Raw genomic sequence first — 19,028 nt, 5'->3', positions numbered from 1 at the left:
TCTTAGCTTCCATGCTCTGCAACGCTACATTAATTTGAGAGAGAGCGCAGACTGTTAGTCATGTGTTACACATGTCAACAGCATGTCAACAGATGTTGAGATGCCAACAGAACGCCATGAATCGTGATGGTTCAGACATAATAGATATTATGTCACTTCCACTGCGAGCATATGTTCTGTGTGACACAAAGCGGCATGAATGTGAAAGACGGGTGTGACAATGTGAATGTCAAAACTATCTGGAGACGCAAGCTTCGAGTTCTCGAAGCAGCTGCATGTGAAGTCACAAATATTGCCAAGACTGGTCCAGGCTATTTGCTTAAATGAAATAAAGCTAAACTGCGATCTATCATACAATATTTAAAGCTGGCGACTGTTAGGGTCTTTGCCTGGAAAGGAGACTCACGACAGCGAAACAAATACGCGAAATTTGAGATCTGATGCTACTGCGTCACTTCCGAGTTTTGGGCTTGAGAGACTTAAAACTGAGAGCTCTTTCAGTCTCTTGCGAGTTCTGACCCAAGTTCGGAAAGATTCGCGTTAAATTGCACTCATTCATTCCATTTCTTTCTCGGTAACACAAGTATTTCAGATATAGAGACAATAGATAATGGAAGATGGCTTCTCCGCACGGAACCTATTGTTGTGGAGAAGCCAAATTTAGCAAGCGCTTTTTGGCGAGTTATGCACTCCCGCACTGCGCTATACGCTGTCATTACTTCCGGAGCGCGCCGCCAGTGAGAGCAGCCATAACAAACTGAAAGTTAACTAACCACCTTGCTAAACTTCTGAAACATACTCTTCCCCTAATCCAACGCACGCTTTCTTTTGGCGCCGTGTTCTTGAGGAAGCGCGAAAGAGGAGTCCCGCCGCAGTACACGCCTCATGCATAACTCGTTTCGACGGTGGCATTGCCTTGAGTCGCTAACAGATTCAATGCTAACGCATTACCGTCGACAGTCATCGTGATATGGGTTCATCCGGATTTTTTTTTTATGTTCTGTTCGTTATGCTCCGATAAGTAATATTAAATTGTCACGTGAAATGAATCTCCCCTCTCCCCCTTAAGTAATGCCTTCTGGTTTTTAGGTGAAAATAAATGAAATTAGATTAACGGAGCTAGGGAACTAGCTGGCAACGTATAGCCGATTATTTTCAAGAGGCGTCATTATCGAGTGACTAGGGGGTGGGGGGGTGCGGAATCTTCTGGAACATCTGAGGAAAGATTTGGTTGGCGGTTCCTTGGACACAGATCGGAATGGTGAGGACGACGACAGCACTCGTCACACTCCAACGCACCCTTCTTAGGAAACTATAAAGACGTCAGTGGATGCCGGTCGCGAGATAAGAATCGCACCACTGTTTGCATCTCATATGGAGATGGTATTGTCGCCGAAAGCGATCAACTGAAGATACAATTACGTCGAATAAGGACAGACAGAAGATTATATTGCGAAAAACAGTTGTTTCGTACATCTCGCTTTCCATAAGTGTTCATTCAATGCCTCCTAATAAGTAGCACAAGACTTCTAGACTTGGGGCATCACAGCTGTGGGCTAACTGAAAGTTAATACGTGCAACAAGGAGATACACAGGATAGCGCGTACGATATGAACAACAGCTTATTAATGCAGCATCACGGCTTTGTCTATCTTGTCCTTGTCGTTATCTTCAGCTCTTTTTATTTCTTAAAGCTTCCAGGACTTTGGGCATAATAATTACCACAGGAGGCGGTGGTGAATCAATTCATAAACTCAACTATGTCAGTCTCGGCAACTAGCCCAGATGTCCCATGTTTGGTGATCTTTCGTATAAAATTACGTTATCTCGCCGTGGCACTTAATTCATGCCGGGCTGCCGGATTGTACGCGCGCCCGCCTATAGCGAACCTTGGTGACGCGCAGCTTCGTCAGCACTGTCGGCTCGATGGCACCGAGCAGAGCTCGCAAGTCACCGTGCGCGATCAGCAGCCTGTCGAGAAGCAGCTCGTGGAGCCTGCGGGGCATGTACAGCGGCGCCAGGTCCCACCAGGTCACCTGTCGCAGGGGGACACGCTGACCACGCTGTCGGCCAGCTGCTGCAGCTCTAGACCCGACAGGCGCCACAGTCCGCGCATCACATGCGGCGAGCGAAGCCGGTACAACGCCGAGGCGCGCTCTGTGCAAAGCGACCGCAGGGAGTGCACGTGCCTGCATCGCATTGGCATCGCGAGCGGATGAGGATCGAAGTCGCTGGTTGCGTGTTGAACAACTTCGGTATTTCTTCTTAGAGTACAGCACATTTGAAGGCTGTATATCCGGGACGCATTCGCGCCAGCCTCAAATATGTAATTTCGGTGAACGAAGCGAGCAAGCGAGCCTCAATGAAGAAGCTCTTATTAGTAGGTCGATGCAACTTTGCATAAAAAATTAATCGAAAACTAGCGAAAGTGTACACTTTCCCGACGAAAGGATCACTGCCATAATGAGGTACCGCGCGTTATTCATGGTTTGGAAAAACAAAAAAACAAAAAAACTAAGGGTTCTGGTTTGTCCCATATAGATTACACATTGTACATGGCAGTTGGCTCAAATTACATCTGGTATGCGACTCGGAAGCCGTATAGTCGTAAACTGTGAACTATAATTCTGACTACTTGGTGCGCACTGATATATCTGACACGGGAGTTGGACTCTGATTGCAACGAAAGTTTATTTGGTGCGGTTCTTGTGTCGTCATGTTTACTTGCTGCAGTATATTGCCACGAAAAGCTGCTAGGAAAGAAAACTTCTTTTGTCACAGTCAGCTGCTGAAGTTCTGATTGGCTGTGGTGGGCTGAGCGTGCACAGCAGCCAGGCGCCACAGCCAATCAGAACTTCAATAGCAGACGAAATGGGCATGTACACAAGGTGGACTCTTGCGGAATACCTCCCCAGATAAGTTTCTTTTGCATGCAGGAGTGTGCTGCATTGGGCTGGCTGGTTCATACAAAGGGAATAAAAACAGAAGGACGTGACCAAAGCAGATGACGTGTACACAACGCTGTGTGTTATATACGTCGTCTCTGCTTTGGTCCTGTCCTTCGCGCAGTCTTTATTCTCTCGTTTTGCATAACCGCCTAAACTGCGGATCTATATTCGCCGTTTGCGTGCGCACTGTAATTTCCAGCATATGAGCAAAAATACGAGGTGACACTTAGCATGGCTACAGCAAAGCTAAGATATGTAACGCTCCCCTTACGGCGCCAATTAGCTATGTGCATGGACAATTTTAGTTTGAACACATTTCTTGCACCTTCAGAATCATTAAAAAGTGTACAGCCACAGAACTAATTAAGATTTTTAGTCCTTTAGTCCATGCGAGAACTCTACAGAAGCGTCAAATATGAGAACACCTAACTGTTTTATGTCTACGATACTTGAAGAGCACCTATATCCAGCCACCTGAAAAAAAAAATCCCAGCAGAAGCCATATTACGATTAATGTCGATTGCATTGAATGTCGATTGCATTGAATTGCGATTAGCATTGAAACACTGACACACCATATCGCCACCGCCGAAACGCGGCATGTATGAAGCATGTACTGCAGCCGGGCTCCGCTCTCGCTTGTTCCGCTGGACGCGCTGTGCGTTCGGCGCTGCCGCGAAGTCCGCGCGTGGTGCGTGTATGAATATCTATGAGGCGAGTTCGATTCCGCCCAGCACCAGAAGGCTTAAAAAGTGTTTTTTTTTCTCTCTCGCATTGAAGAGCGGCACACACCAAGTGACCCAAGTTAGTGTCAACAGGGTTCATTGAAGAGGGCACATATCCAGTGTTACATACCCAGTGACCCAAGTTGGTCTAACGATTGGTTTTGAAGCCGGTTCCCCCAGCACAGCAGCCCGATGCTCAACCCATTTATCACTGACCGAAAAAGGTTAGGCGCGGACATACATACATACATACATACATACACACATACACACATACACACATACATACATACATACATACATACATACATACGTACGTACACCCGGCCACAAAAGTTTACGGACCACGGGATCGCACAAAACGTTAAATTTCCAAGCAGCCTGCAGCAGTATCCAGTAGAACAGTATACGATAATGTTCTTAACATATTCTAGCCGATGCCCGAAATGCAAATACCAGGGTGCGTTGCGAGGTTGCGGAGATATTCAGCTTTTTCTCAAATTTCATGGTCCGTAATATTTTGTGGCCGGGTGTACATACATACATACATACATACATACATACATACATACATACATACATACATACACACTGTTACGAACGGCCTGCAGAGGTACCGACCTACAAAATTCTCCCAGCCCACCGCAGCGGCGGGGCTGGCGATCTACGGAGAAGCGACCGCCCAGTCAACAGCCAGTTGGCGCCGGCATGTCTGCTGCGGCGACTCGCTTTGAAAGGACAACAATACGTCAGTCCGCAGCCCTTTGGTGCAACCATGTCTGCTGCAACGACTCGCTTTGTAAGGACCACAATGCACCGCGTCCCCAACCGAACGGCGCCGGGATGTCTATAAAAGCCGATGGACCAAGTATTGTTTGTGGAGTCGCCGTCGCCTTCACGGTATTATTGGAGCGAGGGAACTCCTTGAATAAGAAGTTTTGTGGCGCCGTCTCACGTTTCTTAGAAGTCGTCAGTCAATGGACAGACGTTGCGGTCACTGTCTGCGGAGTCGACACTGGGATCAATAGGCGCCTGCTCGGTGCAGGACCCTTGTCTGCGAGAACCCTCTCACCTCGGTGTGGTCAGTGAAACCTGCGTGGAAGTGAGTGTGTAAACCCTCCCCCTCAAAGGCGATGACTACGAAGGCTACGATGACTTTGGACGCTCCCAGGTCGATGGTTGAACTGCCGTTTTCCCTCACCTAGGGATCTAGGGAGGACAGAGTGTATTTAAGGAGCCGTTGGCGGCTCCTCAGTGTGCATTCTCTTACGGTCATGCTAGACTGATGAACTGTAACGTTCTCATGTAGATACTGTAAATAAATCCCATATTCCTTGTTCTCGATCAGAACAAGTCTCTACCTTCAACAACGCGTCACATGGCTAGTTGCCTTGGATAGCAGGAAAAAATATTGCTTTGTCTTTTCGGTATTTATAGGCAACGCAAGATGCATGTAGTAAGCTACCACAACAACTTGAGGACACAGTTCCCTCGACAAAACAAAAAGTATCTAGTAATATAAACTTTATTTCTCTTAGGAAAACGTTAGCTACTTTCACGTGACTACAAAAGCATTCTTTTGGGAGTTACTTAAGCGAGATCCCTCTTTTTCTTTTAGAGCTACCATGTTATATCAGGCGCATCAGTTTTATTTATTTATTTATTTATTTATTTATTTATTTATTTATTTATTTATTTATTTATTGCGGTGCGCCCTTCGCAGAGACAGCGGGTCTTCCATCACAGAAGACGTATTTGTCAACGGCAATGCAGACCTTGACGCCATATTTCTTATCCCTCGATACCTTGCGCACTCGGCTACGATAACGACCTGCTCGTTCTAAAGAGCTCATGACAATTTTCTAAAGAAGGGCGGACATGAAAAATGCGACTCAAGTCATTCTAAATTTCGCTCTCAAGCTTTCCCGCATAGCACAAGGCCGCAGACGCAGCATAATGCATCGCGGAGAAGCTAGCTTGCAGGCTTTGTAGATACGATTTGCTGACAGCGAGACGTCTCAAGTATTTTCAACTTAGTCATGTAGGAAGTCTCTCGATTATGAAGTCAATAATCACTTGGGGGCGCAGTTTCTGCAGGTGTACGCGCCATATTCGCACCCCTAACAAATGCAGAAGAAAAATAAAATAAACGCAGATCCAACACACACATTGGAACTCTATGTGAAGCGACGATGACCCAAAAAACAAGTGTCACTGGTAGTCGAGTTGGCCATATATTGTCGAGTTGGCCATATTGTCGGCTCTGATTAGCCCAGAGGACTGCTACGGCCTCTCCCATTGGCTCAAAATGCCAACATTGGAGAACTTGACAATGTCTAGAATAGCACCCAACAAAGCCTTTTTGTCAAAATTACTGATAGCTTAACTTCGAAGGCCATGTATGAGAACGTTTTTGATATGCCTGAGTCTCTTTCGAGCGCATTGACCTTTAATGAGATAATTCTGCTGATGCACCTGAAATAGTTTTGAGGTTTGCGGCATGGGGTATGTGTTACGATCGGCCAGCAGGGGAAGTGACCTTGCAGCCTATCCTGCCCTACTGCAACGAATCGCTTCGTGAAGCTACCAATGCGTCTCCTCGGACAGATCGGCGGCGACACCAAGGCTAGACACGTTTGGTGAATAGAGTGTTGATGGATGGTACACTGGGGGGCCACCGTCCCCGACGACGGGAGCAAGAAACTACTCGAAAAGGGCATTCTACGCCGTTTCATCACGACCACTGCCAACCGCCAAGGTCGTTTGACAAACGCTCCAGGTAATTGCTGGGTCATCCCAGGAACCAAGACACTCCAATTTCAGTCAAGCGTGACAATCCCTGTCTACCATAGTTGTCTACGAGACGCCACTCCTTTTTGTGTGTTCAGTGGACAAAAGTGCCGGAGTGATTATGAGTACACTCGCCCTCAACGCGTATCCTTCGGCGACTTTGGACGCTCCGATTGGACGAAGGTGTGACGGCAGATTTCCCTGGCCTAGGGATCCAGGGAAGTCAGAGGGGATTCAAGCGGACTTTTTCGGCTCCTCAGGGGTGCTTCAATTCAGTCATGCTAGACTTTTCAGACGTAACGTTCTCTATTCATGTAGATATTGTAAATAAACCTAGTACTCTTCGCTCTCGATGAGAACATGTTCCTCCCTTCAACAGCGTCCTTAGATTGGGTGAGTCGGACGACGGCATGGGCCAGCTACCCCTTTTGACATGCGCGACCCCAACTCGTACAATATGCAGCTTGCTGAAAATCGTAATTAGAATTTCACTACCATGTTTTACTGCAGCCTATTTATAAGGGTTATAAAAGCCTGTTTCTGCAGCCTGTTTCTAATATTTCTAAATATTTTAAAACAAATTTCCAACAGACAGAATTAATTGGTGCCTTATATAAAATTACATTATTACAACCTCGAACTGCACATTAGGTGTCGAGAAATGAATGAAACGCTAAGCACACAGCAAATAGCACTGACAACAAATTTGCCGGTGAATTTACTCGTATGACAACGCGTCAACGCGTTTGAGACCTATTTGAAAGTTTGCGCAGAAACTTTCTCGCGGAGTTTCGAATGTCGTCTGTCGACGCGCTCGGCCAATCTTTGTTCGAACACTTTTCGCAGTGTCGCACAGAGGGCAGCACCGTCGCCCCGGGGCAGAAACTCGTTTTCCGCGCGTTGTTCGCACCACATTTAGCGAGCGGCATTATTCCTTCGACGGCGCTCATAGAGAGATCACCTACAGCGCGGCACGATGCTGAGGGGTAAAGAAACTGCTGCTATGGTGCCAGTGGAAACCTCTGCGGTTTTGTGGACCGAGTGACGTGAACCGACCTGTCGGATGGGCCTCTGGAGACAAGCGTTCGCTCTGTCGGTGTCAGCTGGAACGACTGCAGCGCCACCTTGAGAAGGTAAACGTGTACAGCACATCGATTATGTTTTCGGTTTGGCCGACTCCAGCCGCCGCTTGCTTAACCCGAGCGACAGGTGGTTTGGTCGACCGGACTGAGCATTCGCTGTCGCCAACGCGCGAGATCGCGCTGCACATCGCAGCGAGGCACGCGTCAGCTGCTTTTTTTCTTTCTTTATTGTGTGCGCCTATAGCCCTTTTTTTTTTTTTTTTCATTGCAGAAGGTGACGTACGTAGACCAACATGCCACAATGCACTGTACGCCGGTAGATTAAAAAGAAGAGACATAGACGGACAGAAAATTAAACAACGGACCAGGCAAGGACGCAACAGGCGCGACATTATTATTACAGGTGTCAATAGCCAAAACGCCTGCCCTGTACGGCACTTATGCATCAAATAAAAATAAATGCACGGCAGAAACTTGAACGGGCGTGTAGCGAGTCTGAATACGCGATCGTGAAGCCGGAGTAGTACAGAAGACACCTGGGGCAATTAAAAGTGTCGGCAGGCATATCGGACCCTCCGTGCGTAAGAATGAGAATAGAGTCAGCCAAGGATCGCGACAGGACGCGTTGACGCCAAGGGCGTATTCGGGTTTAATAAATTAAGCGCGAATAATTAAACAGCCCGCTACCGCGCGCGCCGTCTGCTGGCCTCGCTTCGTCGCAGAAATAGTCCGTCTGCCGTCCGTTGGAGACGGGCGAGCGAGGCCAGCGCCGTGAGGTCCCAGGGGAGAAAAGAAGGTATAATGCGATGACAGGGTTGTAGGGGCGTAAAATAAAATTGAGCGTGATGATGAGCCTGGCAAGTCGATAAAGCGGGGCGCGGAGATGCCCACGGAAAAGAGGAGAGGAGAATTCATCTACCTGTCGCACACTTCCCTGGTGTCGAGGTTAGCCTCGAAGAATTCAAAATGGCGGCGAATCGATGAGCGTCGTTAGAGGGAAAGGGGGATAGCTTTAGGTACAGCGGGAAAGATTGTGGGGAAGAAAGGAAGGCAAATGGAAGACGCTGGTTTGAGTTTGACCACGTTTTTTTTTTTTTTTTTTTTGTCGCGTTGGTACGCCGGCAAGCGATTTTTCCCGCAACATTTAGTTTCCCTGCGACGGCTCAAGTGGAGTAATGATCTATTGAGGCGCGCGTACTCGTGCTTATGGGGCGACGGTTATCTCTTTCCTTTAGCTCGTTTACGGGTATGCAGATGCTGCAGTTTTTCGAGTACGAACTTAAATTTTAAAAAGTTCCGAGACAAATGGCACGACTCTGAAGATTGATTCGAGTGGCTGAGCATCTGTATACAGAGCGAAAAGAAAAGGGAGAACGAAAAACGATAGAGACTTATAAAAGGGCTTGTTTTGATTTCTTTCAAAGCTGACCACACGCCCTGAAAAGGCAATGCTTAAGTGTAGTGCGCTACGTCAGGGAGACATCGAACAATTGATCTTTCGCTCTATGTGGGCCAATATAATGGAAGAAGGAAGAAAGACAGAAAATAAGGAAGTAATAAAAGACAAATTGTGTGTGAGTTTGCTGCATGTAAATTATCATAGTGCCCAGCTTTGCACCATATTCACATATGTATATCGCGGAGAGAGGCTTAAATGTGTACCTAAAACCATGGATAACACTGGGAAAATGCTAGAATAAAAAATACTACTAATAAAAAACTTAGAGGTCCAGCTAGCTAAGTGAGAAATTATTTATTTCTACTGCTTTACGACAGAGAGACGAAATTCCACGGCAAGAATCAGCGCGGAGTTAATGGCGAGAAATCACCACAACGTAATGGTAACGGATTTGAATAAGAATATTACGACGGCAGCAAATCGTTACAATCCGACCAATATCATTAAAAAAAAAGTGTAAGCAAATGTTCAGCTCGCTGAGCTGCGTGCAGTTATATCCACATTTTGCTATGCTACATGTTTACTCTGCACCAGCAATAAGTCACAAATATTTCTTGCTTACGACACCTCCTCTCAGTGCAAACGATGAAGGACACTTGTTGAATGCATAATACGGCCACGTGATAGCGTGCTCTTCACGCTCTTATTATGATGCTGAACTGCACTTTTATTAATTTTTTAAACTTATAGTTAATCGCCTCCCTTTACGGTCCGTGTAGCGGAAATGCTGTGTTATGAAAGTAACGCCACAACTTTTGGTAAGGTTGCCTGGCCAACTGAAGTGCATGCAGTCTGGTGTTACTGTCGCTTCTTCCTTCTTCAAGAATTCCACAATACACTGAAGAAGTTGCCGACTTCGCAGGCGATCAGCACGCGAAATGCAGCACATCAAAAATTGGTGCAAAAAAAAAGAAAAGAGAATGAGGCGGAGGCGGTGGCATGGCAGTATCGTGTCATTTTAGCTTCATTAAAATGAGAAAAATGTAACAGTGGCAATACATAACGCTTCCTTGTCTTCTGCCGGTATCGAAAAACAAAAAAAAGGAAGAAAAAAAGGAAAGACGTAAAGACGTGCCTACCATAGTCGACGCGAACGAAGACAAGGTTGACGTATATAGTATATGTATTTATATGCACTGAAATTAGGGCATTAAAGATGATGCAATGTTGCATAATTGCATGATATTGTTTGCATCACTTGGACTATTTTCTTCGTTTCCTTTTCAGACCTTACATTTTTGCCGGACCCTCTATTACCTTTTATTCAAGTGGAGTTTCTTCACTCGCTGTATATTTTTTTGTTTTGTTTGCGTAGATGTACCATAGAGAAAGACACTCATGTACGTCGAAGTTGTCTTTCGCGTCGACTTTGGTTGACGCGCCTTTCTTTTATTTTTTTGACCATGAGGCCAGGTGGGCCCGAGGTAGTGCAACCTATGTTGCAATTTGGTTGAGCTTCGACTATATTGGCACTAATTACGCCAGTACAGTTAACTTCACATACTCGGAGACTAACCCTCGCTTCTCGTCTCACTGAGACCTACATTTTGATGCCCTTTGCGACTCGCTACGACGCTCTGGAGGTGCGAAAGGGTCGTTGTTTGACCCAGAGAACAGAGAGATACCCAGACCCCACATACGCCAAACTCATATGTGATGTCGCTATAGAAGACCTTGTTTTCAAAGACTACTGATATAAATGTTCGTCCGGCGACATTCGTAATGAAGATTATGCGGCGTGTTGCACCTAATTAACAGTGCCGATCCTTAGAAATCAGCTCAAGAATTTAAAATTTATTTATTTGCTTTGCAGGCGGCTGCCGGACATTCCGAAGGGCTAAAATGTAAGTAGAACATTTCGTCATTGTCACCCACGTTTCATTAAAAGACCGCCCGCGTCCCACGCGAAGGGAGTTTCTCTTACGTAAGAGCGTTTCTTCATCCGCTTGCTCGCGGCGCTCACTGCCACTCATGACAGCGATTCGCGTGATAACGAGAAGATGACCGAGGCGATGACCAATAGCATATGCATACGCATATGCAATTAGGAGAAGTTTTGTGACTACGAGCCCACGCATTTAAAATAGGGCCCCTCTCGCGAGTCTTATCTCGCGTAAGAGCAGCTCATGAATGGCTGGCGCCTCAGACGTCGTTCAGTTGGCCACCGCGATCGCCCCGGAGATTGGCACTGGCCAATCGCGGAGCAAACGTATACGAAGTAAACTTATGCGAACTTATACGAGCAAACTTATATTAACCTATAAGAAGAGCTTCGTGATTTAAGTCTCCCTAGTCTTCTAAGACACACAGAAAAGGTGGGTTCAAAACAACTAGATTACTCTTTTTCCTCAGGGGTGATAGCCTCTACGATGGCGAGTGCGAACCTCTGAACCGTTTCCAAGGTCATTGCATAGATGGCCGAAAGACTAGGAGCTATATATATAATCCTATATCTTTCAAGGTATAGGAAACCATAGCCGCACTATACGCATAGCTGTCCTATAACGTGTTCGCGAAACCTTGCTTCACCACACTGCTAAGCCTGATGGGGTGAAAGCTGCTTCTGCGATTCCGTCCGTTAGGGTATATTGGAAATATCTACGCATACGTTTAGCCGGGAGCGTAGACATGCCGATGGTAAAACTCATTATAAATAAATAATAGCAAATACTAGAACGATGGCCTCTAGATTGCGAGATTGACACGACAGCGATTGAACTATCAGAATTGTCTTTATTACACGTGATAAAGCAATCTAGAAAACAAAACAAGAACAAAGGACTACGAGAATTGAAGGCAGCTCTAGACACGTCCATTAAGAAAGTCAGGGCTTTCTTATGCAACCATATATACGATACACACAAAAGAACGAAATCATGAAAGAAAACGAAACAAATCTCTAAATTGGTTAGTCCAGGAACGCCGTCAAGACATGGAGACAGAGGCTGCTGCTGCTCATAATGATAATATCTTTATTCTCACACAAAACACTGCATAATACTGGCCTGCCAAATCCCCCCCCCCTCCCCCAGTCAGAAAAAGGTGGGTTCTGTAAGCACAAATATAATACAAAATATTATGACACCTTGTCATATTTGAAATTGGGGGCTTCATCTTTTGTATAGACTGAGCAAAATGCCATAATGCACGGAAGCCTCTAGGGACTTAGTGGCGTGTCCAGATACGGCGAGTGTTGCGAATAAGCGATTGGCGTAGCTTTTTTTAACGCAGTATCCGTTCCACCACCATCATCATGATCATCATCATCATCCTATTTTAAGTCCGCTGCAGGACGAAGGCCTTTCCCTGCGATCTCCAATTACTCCTGTCCTGCGCCAAGCGATTCCAACTTGCGCTTGTGAATTTCTTAATTTCATCATCCCACCTAGTCTTCTGCCGTCCTCGACTGCGTTTCCGTTCTCTCGGCACCCATTTTGTAACCCTAATGGTCCACCGGTTATCTAACCTACGCATTACATGACCTGCCCAGCTCCATTTCTTCATCTGAATGTCAATTAGAATATCGGCTATCCCCGTTTGCTTTCTGAACCACACCGCTCTCTTCCTATCATAAGAAGCCAACAAACATTGGCACCCAGGACAACAGGTTGTCCTCAGTGCCAATGTTTGTTGGTTTCTCATGATATGATTAATAAAAATGGGGCCTCTCGGTTAACCCCCTTTCTTCTCGTTTACCGCTCTCTTCCTGTCTTTTAACGTTACGCCTATCATTCTTCGTTCCATCGCTCTTTGTGATGTCCTTAACTAGTTTTTGAGCTTCTTTGTCAGTCTCCAAGTTTCTGCCCCATATGTTAGCACTGGTAGAATGCACTGATCGTACACCTTTCTTTTTAGTGATAATGGTAAGATTCCAGTCAGGATCTGATAATGTCTGCCGTTTGCGCTCCAACCCAGTTTCATCCTTCAGTAAATTTCCTTCTCATGATCAGGGTCCCCTGTGAGTAATCGACCTAGGTAAACGTACTCCTTCGCAGACTCTAGAGGCTGACTGGCGATCCTGAACTCTTCTTCCCTTGCCAGGCTATTGATCATTATCTTTGTTTTCTGCATATTAATCTTCAACCCCACTCTTACACTCTCTCTGTTAAGGACCTACATCATTTGTTGTAACTCGTCCACAGTGTTGCTGAATAGGACAATGTCAACTGCAAATCGAAGGTTTTTTTTTTTAATTATGGGGTTTTACGTGCCAAAACCGCTTTCTGATTATGAGGCACACCGTAGTCGAGGACTCCGGAAATTTCGACCACCTGGGGTTCTTTAACCTAAATCTAAGTACACGGGTGTTTTCGCATTTCGCCCCCATCGAAATGCGGCCACCGTGGCCGGGATTCAATCCCGCGACCTCGTGCTCAGCAGCCTAACACCATAACCACTGAGCAACCACGGCGGGTAAAATCGAAGGTTGCCGAGACATTCGCCGTTAATCCTTATTCCTAAGCCGTCCCAAGAGCTTGAATACTTCTTACAAGCACTGCGTGCTTGTAAGAGTGTGCTTGCATTGTGCTTGCGTTGTGCTTGCATTGGAGAGATTGTGTCTCCTTGTCTGGCCCCTTTCGTTATAGATATCTTCCTACTTTTCTTGTGGAGATTTGAGCTATCTGTGGAATCTCTGCAGATGTCTTCCAAGATATTTTCGCAAGCCTGCTGTACTCCTTATCCTTGACTACGCAATGCATCTATGGTTGCTGGTATCTCTACTGAATCAAATGCCTTTTCGTAATCTATGAAAGTCATATAGAGAGGCTGATTGTACTCTGCGGATTTCTCGATTACCTGATTGATTCGAGCGGATTCGATCCCGCGACCTCGTGCTCAGTAGCCTAACACCATAGCCACTGAGCAGCCACGGCGGTTAAGGTGACCTAAGGTGGAGTAAAGTGAATAAAAGTGAAGTGATTGAAGGTGAATTAAAGTGAATTAAGGTTGGTACAAATTAGAGCAGGTTGGATTAAGGTTGGTATAAATTAGAGCAAAGTAGATTAAAATGAATTAAGGTTGGTACAAATTAGAGCAAGGCGGATTAAGGTAGAGTTGTGAAGGACACGTGACAATGTATGACGTCACATATCATGAACGTAACAATTTAATTAAACAAGTCATAATGCATTCGCATTCAAATCACGGACGTCAGGATACTTAAGTGACTGTCAATTTTATTGAACAAGCAAGAAATAAAAACCCGAAGCCATTTGATACTGGCGTCTTCGAAAAGAGTAGGCTGTTCATTAGCAAATAAACGAAGGTCAAGGCTCCCTTTCTTTAATATCGCGACAGGAATGTTCAAGAAAGGGAAGCTCGACCTTCACTTGCATTTTAAATGTCGCACCTCCGAATATGTAACAATTAGCTGAAATGTGTTACCTAAAACATTAGTGCTGGAGTAAACGCAGCTACTGACGCCTGTACGTTCCGCAATGAACGCTCACTGCTATCGCATTTGAATCTGGTTGAACACTGCCTCACAACATGACGCGAGCGTTGCTGCGGCCGCTGGCAAGCGTCTCGCGATCGCGTTAAGTGCAGTAACCGTTGTACGTAGCACCAGGCTCAAGCTCTCAAGCAATGAGCATTTGCTTCAGTGTCACGTACATTTTGCAGCAACAAAAACTTCCTCCAGCGACAATATAAAAAGGTATCTCGCCAGCGCCCAAGTGCTGCGAGCTGTTACCTAACAGCCACTACGAAACTGCCAGGCGCGGGAAACAACTCCACCGGAATAATTAATTTATATATACTGCGCTTAAATATCCATTGCTTCCATTGTTTCGCGCCTTCTTGCTGTCTTGGTCGCTATAGAGGCAACAGCTGCTTTCATCATGGCCTTATTCAAGGCGCAAGCCATTCGTTCCGGTTAAGGTTCCCTTTATAGCCCGAGTAGAGAGGAATCGATCGCTCCATGCGCGTAACGTAACTTTTCTCGTTGAAGTAAATCGGCGATTTTTTTCGCCATCATAACGTGCAGATAACACTTGACTTAGTTCGCACTTCTTATATACACGAGTTATAAGGAGAGAACGAAGATATTGCGCCTGCAAGGCTTAATTAGCCTCAGTTTTTTCCATGCACTCAAAAGCTTTCGTCCAAGTACTCTGAAAGCGTGCTTAAGACATTTTTAGACAGGAAACAAAAAGTAAAAAAAAAAGTATTGCACGGGCTAAGTGGCGTCTCGATTGCGATGTTGTTCTTCGTTCATTATTTATTTATTTATTTATTTATTTGTACAGGCGAATGAAACTTCATTTCGTGTCAGACAAACCATGGCCCATTAAGTACTAGCAGAAGAGAGAGAGAGAGGGGAAAGGCGGAGGAGGTCAGTCAGACGAGCGTCCGGTTTGCTACCCTACACTGAGGCTAACGAAAAGGGGGGAATAGAAAAAGGGAAGGAGTGCAATTGGACACAGCGTGAGCGCGCAAGCATGCGCAGGAGGTGAATTTTAATAAACTCTTATTGCCTACAGTTCCTTCGTTCATCAAAATCGATCAGTTCGTTCTCCAGAGGGAGACAAACATTCCCAACCACAGAGTGGGAAAAGTTCAGACAAAAACAGAGTTCGATTACGTGCCCGATTCGCACTATATAGTCTGCTCTGTCCGGAACCTTTGTTCGTCGCAAGGTGCTACAGTTCCCATGTGCTGAACAATTAATTGGCCCCACCAAAATTGCACGAACGGCTCCAAGGAATCGAAGATATGTGGAAGATGGCACAGGAACGCATTTCACAGATACTCCGAGCGTTATTTCGCCAGATGACCCAATCGTTAGATAGTTCAAGACGAGTTAACTGACTTCTAGAGAAATCCGATAGCTGTCAAAATGAAAAGAGGCGTGCGACGTCACGTCTGGCGCACCCCAGCTGGAAACCGTTGATAAGAACAACCCTGCTCACCTGTGCCACGTGACAGAGAGACGCGTGCACCTGCCACTTTGTGTGTGCAGAATTTTTTTTTATTGAAAAGAATAATAGGAGAGCTTGGAGCCTTCATGACGGCACCGGCTACTCCTTGTCACTTAGCAAAGGAAACAAATATGCGCAAGAAGGGAGAATAATGTCACAAAATATGGCTCTCATTAGAACACCAGAACAATAAAAACTATACAGTTAAAACAGTACATGAATCGCAAAGTTTTGTGCATGAGTTCGTTACGCATACGCATATACAAAGTCAAATATCTTGAATAGCCAAAACACAGGACACATGCAATTACACTGCAAGCACAGAACACAAGTAATCACACATAGCGTAAAAGTTACGATCATCACATAAATCAATTTTGAATACAGAATAACACCCATATCACTCATTTAGCTTATTAGGATAAACTGAAATTTAATATTTCCCTAAAATGTTGGCGTCCTTTTTTAGAGTGAATGGTCTTCTGTCTAAAAGCAACAAATTTGCTTGCAATACCCTTTGTGGTGGGTCATATTTATGCACTAGAGAAGGAGATGACGCACATCTTCGTCTGGATGCCACAAGAACACTGCGGACTAGAGGCACGTTTTATCCTGCATAAAAAGTGCCTCGTAATGAAATCTTGTTTAACTAATTTCATACTCTGTGAAGTTTTGGTTGGTTTATGAGGTTTATCGCCCAAAGCAGAAGAGGGATTAATTACGAGAGACGCCGTAGTGGAGGGGTTGCGAATCAAGAGAGTGCCAGGGGTTCTTTAACGTGCGCCAGGGGCACGGCAATCGAGCATATTTTCTTCTTTTTTTCCCGCCCTCGTCATGCAGCGACCGCGGCTGGAATTTGAACCCGCGACCTCATGTTCAGCAGCAGAACGCCATATCCACTGATACACTGCGGCTGGTACTCTGTACAAATACTAAAGCAGACAAAACATCGTGCTCTAGTTAACAGTTCCGTGTTCTGCACTCTAGCCACACCCCCTTTCTTCTACGCTGCCTATGTGAAGGACGTTCAATAGAAGGACAATTGCTTCTATCCCGACCCTGAATGGAAGGAAGCGCATACGGCTCAGAACTGATGATGCTATGAGATCAAATCTCCAGACATGCTTTGTTACGCTATAACATGACAGCATATCAACAATGAGAGTGGAAATACGAGAGATGACCCGCACGAAAGCGTCTGGCATGTACAGCGGGTCATAATTCGTGACCTACACATCGCAGAATCCCGACACGGCGTTCTTCGGCCGCCTTTCTCATCGCATATCCGTATCGCGAACGCAGGCTTCCCGAGGCCCCATCAACGTTGTGCAAACAAAGCAGAAACAAATCGATCGAAGAGAGCGCCCACAACAGAGGAAGAGGCTGGGCATCGATCGAACTTCGCACATGGCCCGCGTGGCGTGTTGAGGCTGTTCCTTGTGCCTCATATTATATAGGGTGCGCGTCACCATCATGCTGCTGCTTGCGCCTCTGTTGAGAACTCAAGCTTACATCTCCGCCGTATCCCTGGGTCCTACCGCTGCAGGCTGAGATCGATGACAGTCGTCTTTGCACAACAACGACAAAGCTATATGCGCTGGCTCTGCAAACAAACATCTCCGCTCTCATCTGTTAGCCCCGAACCTTCCTTCCTCTCCACCTCTCTCTAAAGCACTTATTATAGATGAAGCACCAGACTACTGACCTGGGCCAGTATTCACAGAAACTTAAGAGGAAGCTTTAGCTCCGGTGCTCCTATCTAAATACACATAAAAAGAGAATTCCTTTTTCTCGGCAACCACTGCGCCAAATTTGACGAGGTTTGTTGCATTTAAAACAAAAACTTGAAATCTAACGACTGTTTGTTTCCAATTTTCGATTTAGATTGTTAATTCTTTTAATACAAATTGACAAAAACCGAAAATTTTCATAAAACGAAACCATCAAACTTACAACTCTAACTCAGCAAGCAAAAATGACATCACAATTCTGTGAATTGCATGTGATAGTACATCTAAAGCGGACAAAATTAATATGTTTGACATGAATCTAAAGAAATTGAGTAATATGTAAATACAGCTTTTGCGGAACCCTTGTACACAACTTAACAAATTCACGTAAGATATAAATTGACATCTCGCATTTGTCCGCTTTGAATGATCTACTGGATACCATTTAAAGAACTGCGATATCTGTTTTTGATGCAGAGCTATTAATTTATAAACTTCGTGCATCTATTTCTTTTACATTTTCAGATTTTCGAAAATCCTTTTCATAAAATTCAGGCCTATATCGAAATTCCGCTTCCATCAGTCACTAAAATTTAACATTCTCTCTCAAATACAACAAATGTTAATCAAATCGGTCCAGGGGTTATATTAAGAAAAGCGTTTTCGCGTTTTACATGTATTTGAATAGGCCGCGTTGGAGTTGGGCCCAAGCTAAAGCTTCGTCTTAAGCTAGAACTTTTCGTAAAAGAGTGCCAGCTAATCGCGATGCAGGCCATAATATTAGCGAAGGCGGACGGCCAATGGCTAACAACACTTACGAATGAAAACTTTTGTGAATTCCGCCCTAGCTATAGTGGGATTGTTCTCCGCCTGCAGCAAGTTGTTTGTTTATCCACTTTCATTTCCATTATTTTATCATTTCTTCAATTTAATTAGTACGTACAAATAATTTCCCCTATGTCGTCCTTGGTGTGTTCGCTGGCTTCTTACAATATATATATATATATATATATATATATATATATATATATATATATATATATATATATATATATATATAATTTCTTTTCTGCGGTTCTTCTTATTATTATTATTATTTCTACGAAATTTTTTATTTCGGGGCGTTCTACTCCGGCGGCGGCTGCGTATGCCGCGGCCGCGCGGGCTATATACGTTGAAAGCTATCTTCGATGGGAGCAGAGTGCACCGAGTGCTGATAGCTTCGCGTGCGCTGTGTTCTAGCCGCTCAGTTCGCGTTGATGCGAGAGGCAGCACGAAGGTCAATTCGCTCGCTGCTGCTGCCGTGCTTCTTCACTCCAGCGTTTTGACAGCGAGTTTCCGCGGTCATCGGGCGAGATGTGTTCATGTTTGCTT

At 45.3% G+C, this 19,028-nt stretch overlaps 1 protein-coding gene and 1 long non-coding RNA gene across 3 annotated transcripts in view; one reads left to right on the top strand and one right to left on the bottom strand.

Annotated features, from left to right (window-relative positions):
* RIOK2 (RIO kinase 2) overlaps positions 1 to 19,028 on the bottom strand; it is a 71,524-nt gene that overhangs the window by 8,639 nt on the left and 43,857 nt on the right. The gene's annotated exons all lie outside the window — the stretch shown is intronic.
* Positions 7,076 to 8,024, top strand: LOC129387606 (uncharacterized). Its single transcript, XR_008614770.2, has 2 exons — positions 7,076 to 7,596; positions 7,817 to 8,024. It is a non-coding gene; the product is annotated as an uncharacterized lncRNA (long non-coding RNA).

The sequence above is a fragment of the Dermacentor andersoni genome, chromosome 2, assembly GCF_023375885.2.
Source record: "Dermacentor andersoni chromosome 2, qqDerAnde1_hic_scaffold, whole genome shotgun sequence".
Classification (NCBI taxonomy): domain Eukaryota; kingdom Metazoa; phylum Arthropoda; class Arachnida; order Ixodida; family Ixodidae; genus Dermacentor; species Dermacentor andersoni.
This window is presented reverse-complemented; position numbering and strand designations above follow the sequence as displayed.